Here is a 13,368-nt window from a genome sequence, read left to right as displayed (position 1 = left end):
TTTTTTTTCAAAACGGAGTCTCACTCTGTTGCTCCAGGTTAGAGTGCAGTGGTGTCAGCCCAGCTCACAGCAACCTCAGGTTGCTGGGTTTAAGTGATTCTCCTGCCTCAGCCTCCCAAGTGGCTGGGTCTACAGGCACCTGCCACAACGCCCAGCTAATTTTTTTTCTATTTTTTCGTAGAGATGGGATCACACCCTTGCTCAGAACTCCTGAGCTCAAGTGATCTTCCCACCTCGGCCTCCCAGAGTGCTTGGATTACAGGCGTGAGCAATGATACCTGGTCCAGTTGAATGCTGTATTATTCATGGTAATCTGATTTTCCTTGCCTGTGATTGCTTTGGTAATTGGCATATAATATAGTTTTGGCCAAAGACACTGGAGGGAAAGTTTGCTAGGAAGCTTGACGAAAAAAATATAGGTCCCCCTTCCTCTGATCAATGCTGTGTCTAAACATGATGTTGGAGGCTTGGTGCTCATAGCTTAGTGGTTAGAGCGCCAGCCACATGCACCAAGGCTGGTGGGTTTGAACCGGCCAGGGCTTGCTAAACAACAATAACAACAAAAAAAGCTGGGCACTGTGGCAGGTGCCTGTAGTCCCAGCTACTTGGGAGGCTGATGCAAGAGAATTGCTTAAGCCCAAGAGTTGGAGGTTGCTGTGAGCTATGATGCCATAGCGCTCTACTGAGGGTGACTCTGTCTCAAAAAGAAAGTAAATAAACATGATGTTGGTATGGTCAGCTGTTTTGTGGAGCCAGAGCCCTTACCTATCATGCCCAAGCCCAATCCTGTTCTTATCAATGGACTTTATACCTGAGATGATAAACACATTACCTTATTATTTCCATCATCTTGAATTAGTTTTCTGTAACTTGTACCAGAAAGCATCATAATCAGTAGTTTCCAATTTAATCTTTGGCCTCTGCTCCTGCCACTCTTCCTATACCTCTCTCTCCTTCCTTCTCTTCCTTCCCTTTCTTTCTCTGCCTTCCTTTGTTTTGCTCCCTCTTCCTTTCTTTCCCCTCCCCTCTCTACTTCCTCCCTATTTTCCTCCTCCCTCTCCACACCTTTTTCTCTCCCTGTCACCTTCTCCCTCAGTTGCCCTCCCTCCTCCCTCCTCAGCCTTTCCCCCTCTTCCCTCCTCTCTACTTCCTCCTCCAGGCTCAGCCAGCTCTTTATGCTTCCCCTGTTTACTTGACCACCATGTAAAAGACATGGAAGGCAGGCCAGGCCTTGTGGTTCTCCACTGAGTCCCTAAACCAGCTGTTCTTTCTCCTGTGCCACAGAGCATAGGATGAACTCACGATTCAGGATGTCTGTGTTGCACTCTAGGCAGCAGAACTGAAGAAACAGCTGAAGAATGCAAAGAAAGGGTTGCCTGTGGTTCCAACTAGTGGGAAGGTGGAAATGGGAAGATTGGTTGGGACAGGAGTTTGAGATCACCTTGGGAAATATAGTAAGACCTTATCTCTCAGGAAGAAAAAAAAAGAGTGTTGACGAGAGGGAAGGCTCCAGCATATACCACATTCCATTTTTGCTTTCATCTGACTGACTAGAACTTAGTCACATGACCACCATTAACTGTCAAGGAGGCTCGAAACAATTTTTTTTTTTTTTTTTTTACCACCAATGCATAAATTTTATAATTTTCATACCTAATACAGGCTAGGGATTTAAATTACATTTTACCCTTTTTGGCTTTTGGCTTGGAGGAGGTAAAGGTACAACTTTCTTGGGTTGTCCCAGATCCGGGTTCATCTTGAGAGAGGATACCAGGAGAAAATAAACGAACAGAGGTCTTCCCAAGGAGACTCCAAGGATAGATCTGCGAGGTCCTCCCCATGGTGACTTAGCTCTTAGTAATTTGTAGAAACTTAGCTTCCTGGGACCTGGAAACTAATGCTTGCTTGCTCTTCTATAAAAGCCCATGGTTCTGTAAAAGCCGGAATCAGCTTTTCCAGCTTGATTCAAACTGACCCATTGAGAAAGGTACCTGCGGGTTGAAAGTTTTTGACTAGAGATAAAAAGGGAAAGACCAAGCCAGTCGGAGAGCATGGCCATTTTGAATTATTCTATGTGGTTCGCTCCACCAGCTGAATAAAAACCTTCTTCCTCATTCAGCTGGAAGAGTTCGCCTGTGCCCTTCACCCCACCCCGCATATGCCGGAGGTGGCGGGTTCAAACCCAACCCCGGGAAAATACTAGAAAAAAAAAAAAAAACAAGAAAGAAGGAAGTAAGGAAGGGAGGGAGGGACACAGGGAAGGAAGGAAGGAAGGGAGGGACACAGGGAAGGAAGGAAGGGAGGGAGGGAGGAAGGAAGGGAGGGAGGGAGGGAGGAAGGGAGGAAGGAAGGAAGGAAGGAAGGTAGGAAGGAAGGTCAAAGAGTAAAAGTAGTTCAGCGCCTGTGGCTCAGAGGAGTAGGGCACCGGCCCCATATACCAGAGGTGGCGGGTTGAAACCCGACCCCAGTCAAAAACCGCAGGAGAAGAAAAATATTAAATAAATAAAGAAAGAAAGAAATAGGCTGGGGTGGGTGGTGGGGTGGTGCATAGCACAGTGGTTAAGGCACCAACCACATCCACCGAGGAGGCTGCCGGATTCGAGCCCGGCCTGGCAAGCTAAACAGCAATGACAACTGCAACAAAGCAAAAATAGCCCGGCGTTGTGGCGGGCTCCTGTAGTCCCAGGTACTTGGGAGGCTGAGACCAGAGTATCGTTAACGCCCAAGAGTTCGATGTTGCTGTGAGCTGTGACACCACACCACGGCAATCTTCGGAGGGTGACATAGTGAGAGTCTGCCTCACCAAAAAAAAAAAAAGAAAAAATCAAATAAATTAAAAAATAAATAAATAAACATTAAAATCAATCAAATAAAGAGGTTAAAAAAAAAAACAAACCTTCTTCCTCTTATAAACTAGGTGGTTTGGGCCTCTCCATTGGACCTTATCTTCCTGCAACAATCTGACCCCAGCCACCTCCACCATGCTGCCTGCCCAAGTTCAACCCCAATGAGATCAAAGTTGTGTACTTGAGGTATGCAGGTGGTGAAGTTGGTCCCACATCTGCCCTAGCCCCCAAGATCCGTCCCCTGGGTTTGTCTCCCAAAAAGGCTGGTGATGACATCACCAAGGCAACTGGTGACTGAGGATTACAGTGAAACTGACTAGAACAGACAGGCCCAGATTGAAATGGTCCCTTCTGCTTCTGCCCTTAACATCAATGCCCTCAAGGAACCAGGAAGAGGCAGAAAGAAACAGAAAAACATTCAACAATAAATAAAAAAAAAAAGAAAAACATTTCAACAACAGAACAACCGAAATACCACTTTCGATGAGATTGTCAACATCAGACGTGGCACTGATCTTTAGCCAGAGAACTCTCTGGAACCATTAAAGAAATCCTGGGGACTTCCCAGTGTGTGGGCTGTCATGTTGATGGCCCCTAACCTCATGACATCATAGATGACAATCAATGGTACCATGGAATGCCCAGCTAGTTAAAAAGTATGAAGGAAAATATTTCAAAAAAGGATCATTTGACACACAAAAAATAAAAAAAATAACATTTTCTCTAATGGGTTTTTTTTTTTTTTTTTTTTTGTAGAGACAGAGTCTCACTGTACCGCCCTCGGGTAGAGTGCCGTGACGTCACATGGCTCACAGCAACCTCCAACTCTTGGGCTTACGCGATTCTCTTGCCTCAGCCTCCCAAGCAGCTGGGACTACAGGCGCCCGCCACAACACCCAGCTATTTTTTTGTTGCAGTCTGGCCGGGGCTGGGTTTGAACCCGCCACCCTCGGCATATGGGGCTGGTGCCCTACTCACTGAGCCACAGGCACCACCCTTATCTAATGGTTTTAAGGGCCACTGATGATCATTTTTCAGATCTATTCCCAGTATTTCATTCGGGATTGCAAAATGGTAATTGGCTTTGTGGGCCTTGTGTGAGGATAACTTCTCTCCATGGAATGCAGGGTATTCTAGGGAACATAATTAATATGGAACCAGCTCCTGACATTCTGGAAGAAGGTGTTATGTAGAATTAAATTCTGGAAAGTTTTTTTGGTTATTGATTAATTCTGCACACCCTGTTTAAACAGTGAAAATATTCACAGCCCTCTAAAACTTTCTGCCCGCTCTCCATTAAGAGAAGTCCTTTCGGCTTGGTGCCTGTGGCTCAAGCACTAAGGCGCCAGCCACACACACCTGAGTTGGTGGGTTCGAATCCAGCCTAGGCCACCAAACAACAATGGTGGCTGCAACCAAAAAATAGCCAGGCATTGTGATGGGTGCCTGTAGTCCCAGCTACTTGGGAGGTGGAGGCAGGCGAATCGCTTGAGCCCAGGAGTTGGAGGTTGCTGTGAGCTGTGATGCCACAGCACTCTATCCTGGGCAACAGCATGAGACTCTGACTCCCAAAAAAAAAAAAAAAGAAGTCCTTTCTAATTCCTTGGTGACTTAGTTTCCTTTAATAGCCTTTGATTTGCAACCGTATTTTTTTAGACAGGATCTCACTCTGTCACCCAGGCTAGAGTACAGTGGCATCATCATAGCTCACAGCAATGTCAAACTCCTGGGCTCAAGCGATCTTCCTGCCTTAGCCTCCTGAATAGCTGGGACTACAGGCATACACCATAATGCCCGGCTAATTTTTCTCTTTTTTGTAGACATGGGGTCTCATTCTTGTTTAGGCTGGTCCCTAACTCCTGACCTAAAGCAATTCTCCCACCTCAGCTTCCCAAAGTGCCAAGATTATAGGCATGAGCCACCATGCCTAGTCTTGGTGTTTTTTTTTTTTTTTTTGTGGTTTTTGGCCGGGGCTGGGTTTGAACCCGCCACCTCCGGCATATGGGACCGGCGCCCTCCTCCTTGAGCCACAGGCGCTGCCCTGTTTTTTTTTTTTTTTAACAAATTTCATTAATTTTTTCTTTAGTAGACAACTAATAATTTTCCTCCCTCTATAAACTCAAGTGATTTAGTCAAGGTACCTTGTCAATATCTTCCAACCATAGTAAGCTGGTTGGATGTATTACTTCCACAGAATGTAAGAAGTAATAGGATGTAAGTAATCATAAGAGGATGATTTAGGGAAGGTCTAGGGTTCTCTCTAGGTTGGATGCTGTCAGAAAGCAGGTGCAATTCTACCATTGATTGTTTCAAATTTTATCTATGGGGAGGGCAAACTAGAGCGAAGATAAGGCCATAATAATTGGTAAAGAAGTTGGCAGTCACTCATTTTAATGAAGATAAAAGGAAGTTTGGTACTTTGTGTAAGCCACATTGGCCTTGCCTTTGTCTGTGCTTAGACAAAATTATCAAGTGGACTTACTATGTTTTATTTTATCAGGTCTCTGAGTAACCATTCTAATGTTAGTATTCTGTAAGATTATGTCAACAGGAGAATAACATGGTAAAGCTGGGAGCACCAGGCCAGCTTCTGTCAAGGACAGGGTTTTTTTTTTTTTTTTTTCCAACTTTTAACTTTTGCCTCTGATTAACACCAAAACAAATTAATATATTTCACTCAGTTCAATTCAGAAATCATTTATGGAGCTCCATCACAGTGCTCTCCCACCCCCCACAATTTTAATAAAATGGTTGAGAAGGTACAGATTTAATGAGCCACAATATGTGATTTAGGGAATCACACTTTCCTTTTTCTTATAACTCTGTGGTCCATCTCCCTTTAGGTGTGCTTAGATCATTCTCTCTCTCTCTCTTTTTTTCTTTTCCTTTTCCATTTTATTTTCCTTTCTTTTCTTTTCTTTTAGCTTCAGTTTCTTATTTCCAGCCTTTTAGTGTTGGCTATTGTCAAAAACAAAACCTGAACAACTAAGGGAATTGATCTCATTCAAGCTATTGCATGCAATAGGGAAAACACCCCAAATCTGAAGATTAGAGCCTCTTGGCAGGGTGATCTTGCCTTATCAAAATAGGGAGTAGACAAATTATAGGTGGGATTGTTTTCTAATCAGAAGTCTCAGTTTGCCAAGCAGGAAATGTTCATCTCCGTTTAGCCAGTTTAAGGTGGACAAACAGTTCTGATAATGAGAAAAAGAATGGGGGATTGGAGGGTCTGTGTTTGGCCTTGTCACAGGCAATCACAGGAGTCATGAGAAAGAGTCAACAGTTTTCTCTAAGTCACATAGATAAAGGTGGACCTTTTGGATAAACTGTTTCTCAGAACACAAAAGTGTACGCATTTTCAGAAAACACAGTATTGAAGAGATTTCTTATTGTCACTGTTTTCCCAGAGTATATAAAGAACAGGTAAAGTTCCACAGTGTCATCACTAATCCTTTTTTGTGCCTATTCATTGGGTGGAAACAAAGTAGAATGTTTCATTTTCTTTGCTCCCAATGAAAAGAGACAATGACCTTCAAATTAAAGAAATCTAGAAGTGCAAGTTCTCCACAGTGTAAAATGTCCAGAGTTGAGATCCAAGGATCTGGTCTCCCTGAAGGGGATTACTGTATACCCTCCTCTCTGTATCTCCTCCCCTCCGCAAAGGACTTGAAAAATAAAGTTCCCGTGGAAGACACACTAGTCTTCCTTTACAGTCTAGCTCTTTCTAGCAATGTGTTTTGTATCAGCAAATGGAGCCGAGTGTTAAAAAGGCGGAAGTAGATGGGCGGCGCCTGTGGCTCAGTGAGTAGGGCGCCGGCCCCATATGCCGAGGGTGGCGGGTTCAAACCCAGCCCCGGCCAAACTGCAACAAAAAAATAGCCGGGCGTTGTGGCGGGCGCCTGTAGTCCCAGCTGCTCGGGAGGCTGAGGCAAGAGAATCGCGTAAGCCCAAGAGTTAGAGGTTGCTGTGAGCCGTGTGACGCCACGGCACTCTACCCAAGGGCGGTACAGTGAGACTCTGTCTCTACAAAAAAAAAAAAAAAAGGCGGAAGTAGAATTTCTGTCTTGAACCTTATTCAGTTTTGCATCTTCTCGCTTCCTACATCACAGAACCCTGAAGGACCCCAAACAAGGAAACTGGCTCCATAACCGCTGGTTATTATGACTATTATAGCCATTACTGCTGCCCACCCATAGGATGCCAGCTGGCAATGTCAATGCCCACCCCACCCTGGGTGCAGAGAGGACTGAGCAAAGCTCTGCTGAGCCCAGACTAATCCAAGAAGCCAGCTGCATTTCAAGGACCACTGAGATGCTCCCCAGTCTCCTGAAGATGTATATCTGGATTGAGCTAAAATAAGAGACAGGTCCCCAAAAGCCACACTGAGCTTCTCTATATGCTACTTCCATAAATGCTCCCAATCCAGACCAGTCAAGCACCCATGTGTCCTAAGGGCCAAGCAGGAATCAAATTGATTCATTTTAATGTGTATCTGCATAATTTTTGAGAGCAGCAGGAGGCTGTATACCCTCTGCCCTGTTTCTGTCATCAACTTTTGAACAAATAAGTTAAAAGCTCTAAGTCTATTTAATTTATATATGAAATGGGTTAACTTGACTCTGATTTTTTTTTCCTTTCAGTCCTTTTTTCTTTTTTTTAAAGGGACAAAGTCTAGCTCTGTTGTCCTGGCTGGTGTTTAGGGGCACAATCATAGCTCACTGTAGCCTTGAATTCCTGGGCTCAAGTGATCCTCCTGTCTCAGCCTCTCAAGTAGCTGGGACTACACACATGTGCCACCATGTCCAGCTAATGTATAAACACAATTTAAATATGGGGTCTCACTATCTTGCCCAGGCTGGTCTCAAGCTCCTGGGCTCAAGTGCCTCCTCCCACCTCAGCCTCCCAAGTAGCTGGGATTACAGGCAAGGACACCATACCTGGCTCTGAATCTGATTTTCTAGTCCTAGTTTCAGTTTTCTTTTTATATTATTATTTTATACAGTGTATGTACGTCTCAAATCATTTATAGGATAAGGTAGAATGACACTGTGGTAGTTAATATTACGTGTCCGCTTGGCTAGGCTGTGTTGCCCAGTTATTTGGTAAATACCAGTTTAAAGGTTGCTCTGAGGGTATTTTTCAGTATGATTAACATTATAATCAGTTGATTTGAATAAAGCAGTTACCCTCCATAATGTGGCTGGGCCTCATCCAATCAGTCAAAGGCCTTAAGAGCAAAGACTTAAATTCCTGGGGCAGCCCCTATGGCTCAAAGACTTAAATTGCTAAAGAAGAAACAATCCTGTCTCAAGACTGTGACATATTTTTTTCTCAATTTCTCATTTAAAAAAAATTGCAACATACTGGGCGGCGCCTGTGGCTCAGTGAGTGGGGCACCGGCCCCATATGCCGAGGGTGGTGGGTTCAAACCCAGCCCCGGCCAAACTGCAACAAAAAAATAGCCAGGCGTTGTGGCAGGCGCCTGTGGTCCCAGCTGCTCGGGAGGCTGAGGCAAGAGAATCGCGTAAGCCCAAGAGTTAGAGGTTGCTGTGAGCCGTGTGACGCCATGGCACTCTACCCGAGGGCAGTACAGTGAGACTCTGTCTCTACAAAAAAAAAAAAAAAAAAAAATTGCAACATAAAAACACTGCTTAAATTTCCCACCTTCTGGCGTGCCTTGTAGATTTTGGACTAAAGATTATAACCTCAATACTTACATGAATTTCCCACTGCCAGCCTGCCCTAAAGATTTCACACTTTCCATCCCCACAATCTGATTTAAGGAGCTGATTCCTTAAAATCTGTTTACCCATTGTCCATTTACTTTTGTATATATCCTATTGGCTTTATTTCTCTAGAGAACCCTACCGCAGGTGTAAATAAATATAATAGCAAAATAACTCTTGCTTAACTCAAGGATATTGAATATAAAATAAAAAATTAATAAATGTAAAGTAGAACAAAATACATCCATTCATCCCTTAACTGTGGGAATATAATCTGAGAAATTCATGGTTAGGAAATTTTGTTGTTGTGCAAATAGCACAGGATTCACTTAACAAACCTGGATGGTATAGCCTACTGCATATCTAGGCCACATGCTATAACCTGTTGTTCCTAGGCTATAAACTGGTATAGCATGTGCTGAATACTGTAGGCATCTGTAACACAATGCTAAGTATTTGTGTAACTAAACACATGTAAACATAGAAAGGGTACAGTAAAAATATGGTATTATAATCTTCTGGGACCATCAACCTATAGTATGTGGTTCATGGTTAACTAAAACATTGTTACGTGGTGCATGCCTGTAACTTCTAAGCTTCCTTGCTGTTGCGTGACCGGAGACGCAAATGAAAAGCAGCTTTGCCGTGGGTGTAAACTCACTCCTGTAATTATTAAGTCAAGAAACAGACTATATACCGTGGATGGCATATAGCAAAATTCTTTATTCCAAGTTTAGGTTTTATACTTTTCCAGTCATGTACACACTTAATCTATTATCTGTTAGTCTCATCATTATCTTCTTTTGCCTATTTGAAATTTAATATGAGAGGAAATTTAACTTGAAAGGAAATACTTTGTTATCATATCAATACAATCACTTTGTAGTAAACCTCTTCTAAACATTGACTAATTTCTGAGCAGGGCATAAAAACAAAAGTAGCCACAGGGGAACAGAGTTAATAGAAGAATATCTTCAAGCGTTCACTCAGTTTACTCAGTATGAAGTAATGACTGTGTCCTTCCTTCAGGGCAGAGTATCTATAGACCTCTGACAATATGTTGTTAACATATGTCAATACTCTGGCCCGTATCTCTGAGGAAGGGCAGCATGCCCTTTGATCTCAGGCTTCACGGGGTGTACAGCTTCAGAGAAAAGGCCTAAGGAATTTTTACAACTCCAAAAAAGCCTAACTCTGTGAGTAACCCAGGGGAGTCCAGATCTCTTAAGCCTCTGGAAGAAAAGTAAGTCATTTTAAACTCACACTGAATTTACTTTGTGTGTTTGATGTAGGATATATTTATTTCTAAATATTATCCTACATTTCTCCCTTTTTGTTTTTGACGAATATTATTCATATCTGTCATCATTAAAGCAAACACTTTAAAATGAGAAAAATGAGAAAAATGAGAAAAACAGTCATTTTTGCTTTGAGCATGCTTCATTCTTTTACAAATCAAATATAAAATGAATCCAATAATTAAAAACAATGCCAATGTTCCTACGGAACTTCCTATAAGTCCTTGTATTTTTGGATAGGATTCATTTGTTCAATTCCATCAGTTATTGTCAGAGGTCTATAGATACTCTGCCCTGAAGGAAGGACACAGTCATTTTAAACTCACACTGAATTTACTTTGTGTGCTTGATGTAGGATATGTTTATTTCTAAATATTATCCTACACTTGCAGGTATAAAATTTACAGGCAAACAATTGGAGGTTTGGAGAAATATATGATTGTGCCATTCAACTAAGTTTCTCCTTTTTCTATACTCTGTATTCCTTTTCCTGTTTTGGTTTCTTTCTTTGAAATTTAGTTTTAGGTGAAAGAAATCAGACTGAAACCAGCTTAGTGAAAAACGAATTGTAATGATCAACAAAATAAGTCCAGGAATAGAGTTAGCCTTATCTATGCTCACAGGACTAGTTACAGTCCATGGGATTAAAATGTCTGAAGACCATACCTTGTTTTTTTTTTTTTTTTTTTTTGAGACAGAGTCTCAAGCTGTCACTCTGGGTAGAGTGCCATGGCATCACAGCTCATAGCAACCTCAAACTCTTGGTTTAAGCGATTCTCTTGCCTCAGCCTCCCGAGTAGCTGGGACTATAGGCTCCTGGCTGTTTTTTGGTTGCAGTTGTCATTATTGCTTAGCAAGCCTGGGCCGGGTTCGAGCCTGTCACCGTAGGTGTATGTGGCTGGTGCCCTGCCGACTGAGCTACAGGCACCGCCCATATCTTATATTTCTTTTTGCTCCATTGAAGCTGATGAATTTCTGTTTATTATAAATTAAAAACAAAAAGAAAGAGATAACTCTAATAGCTGGTAATTCTAGGAAACAGTGCATATCTTTGTGAATAGCCCAAGCAAAAATCTGATGCTTGGCTGAGGGACCTGGTTGGGTCCCGGGTCCCAGGTCCCCTGCCATGGCCTACAAGCAAGGTCCAAGTGAGTGGCTAGCCTATCAGATGGAGCAGGGTTAGTTCTTGAAGAAAAAGAGGCCTGCAAAAAGAAAGGAAAGGGACAGTACGCAGCTAAACAACATTTGACATCTTATGTTTAGCATAAGATGGTGGGATCAGTTCAAGCTAGGAACTGTTGAAGAAGAGCGAGGGAAAGGAAAGATTAACTTCTGAGTTGGTCCAAGGAAAGCACTAATCTAGCTTCCTGTCTGGAGATGGGACAAACCTGGGAACTGTCTCCCCTTTTCTTTGCGATTCCCATTTCACCATTCTCAGGATAAACTAAGGGTCAGCTGGTATGTGGTGCTAATCAGTGTGTTTGGTTGCAAGGGTGGAATGCAATTATTAAGGCTTATTAACTTTAATGAAGCCTGAGTTACAGTGAAAAGAAACAATAGGTTACAATGGCATTTATTTATTTATTAATTAAAAAATTTTTTTTAGAGTTGGGGTCTTGCTCTGTCATGCAGGCTGGAGTGCAGTGCCATGAGCACAGGCTCAAATGATGTTCCTGCCTCAGCCTAGGCTCAAATGATGTTCCTGCCTCAGCCTTTTGAGAATCTGGGACTTTATGTGCATGCTACCATACCTGGATCATTTTAAAACTTTTTGTAGAGATGAGGGGCAGGGGTGTGTGTCTCACTGTGTTGCATAGGCTGGTCTCAAACTCCTGGGTTCAAGTCATTCTCTCATCTTGGCCTACCAGAGAGGCCAAGATTACAAGTGTGAGTTACCACATGTAGCCCACAATGGTATTTAATGAGACACCTAGAAATACTTTGAAAACTGAAAATGGTATTTGGAAAGCAAGTAAAATATATGTCTGTGAATTCCTAATCAACATCCTTTCCTACTCTGAGAAAAATACATCCTGTAGTTCAGTTTTGAAGATTGGCAGGGGACAATATTGATAAATAAAAAGGAAAAAAGCCAAGCATTTATTCTGTCATTCCTGTAGTAATTGCATTTCCAGATAACCTGATAGAGGGAAAGTTCATCATAGAATAATTCAAACTAATAAATGCAAAAGGAGTATTAGACTTAGAACATTACCATTTTGCAATCTCTAATGAAATAGTAGATTTGAAAAATGATACCAATGAGTATTAAAGCCATTAGGTACAATGTAGATGAGGAGCTCTTTAATGGATGGATTAGGGCAAAAAACACCTACACTCACTAATAATCTTAACCTCACTAAAAGCAGAATATGCTGACATTACATGCCTGCTGGTGTGTTGCAACAGGAAGTACATAGCCTCATCTAGGATGGTTCTTGCCAGAAGAATTGAACCTGAATCTAATCAAGAATCTAGATCTAAGGACTAGTTTACAGGAAATGTAGGAAATATAGAAACAAGTTAAATGAAAATAAAAAGATATGATCAGCCAAATTGAGAGTGTGAGAAATTCTATAGCTGTGGTTCCCAACCCTGCGGCTTCAGAACAGCGCCAGTCTGTGGCCTGTTAGGAACTGGGCCACACAGCAGGAGGTGAGTGGAGTGTGAGCTAGCAAAGTTTTATCTATATTTACAGCAACTCCCCATCACCTGAGCTCCCCACTCCTGTTAGAGCAGTGGCTTTAGATTTGCACAGGAGCACAAAACCCATTGTAAACTGCACATGTGAGGGATCTAGCTCTGGGCTCCCACTGGTACTGCATTACGGTGAGCTGTGTAATGATTTCATTATATATTACAATTTAAGAAAAATAGAGATAAATTGCACAATAAATGTAGTGTGCTTGAATCATTCCCAAACCATCCCTCCAAATGAATGAAGAATCTATTTCTTTAACAAATAAATGTCAGGGGGAAAGATGAGGACTGATAAGAATATAGAGAAGTTGGAACCCTTGGTGGTCATGTAAAATGGTGCAGCCACTATGGAAAACAGTTTGGTGGTTCCTCAAAAAATTAAAAATAGAATTACCACATGATCCAGCAATTCTTCTTATGGGTATGAATCTGTCTTAGTTAACTTGGGCTGCTATAACAAAATACCATAGACTACACAGCTTTGATAAAAGTTCTCACAGTTCTGACCCAGGGCAGGTGGCTCACGCCTGTAATCCTAGCACTCTCGGAGGCTGAGGTGGGTAGATTGCCTGAGCTCACCAGTTCAAGACCAGCCTGAGCCAGAGCGAGACCTCATCTCTAAAACTAGCCAGGTACTGTGGTGGGCACTTGTAGTCCCAGCTAGTTGGGAAGCTGAGCCAAGATAATCACTTAAACCCAAGAGTTTGAGGTGGCTGTGAGCTGTGACGCCATGGCACTCTACCAAAGGTGATAAAGTGAGACTCTGTCTCAAAAAACAAAAACAACTATAGGCCCAGC

The 13,368-nt window shown here is 42.5% G+C and overlaps 1 pseudogene; it reads left to right on the top strand.

Moving 5' to 3' along the window:
• The first annotated feature begins 720 nt into the window (after positions 1 to 720).
• Positions 721 to 3,499, top strand: LOC128597741 (60S ribosomal protein L12-like; annotated as a pseudogene).
• The last annotated feature ends 9,869 nt before the right edge of the window (positions 3,500 to 13,368 follow it).

This window comes from Nycticebus coucang, chromosome 2 (genome assembly GCF_027406575.1).
Source record: "Nycticebus coucang isolate mNycCou1 chromosome 2, mNycCou1.pri, whole genome shotgun sequence".
Lineage (NCBI taxonomy): Eukaryota > Metazoa > Chordata > Mammalia > Primates > Lorisidae > Nycticebus > Nycticebus coucang.
This window is presented reverse-complemented; position numbering and strand designations above follow the sequence as displayed.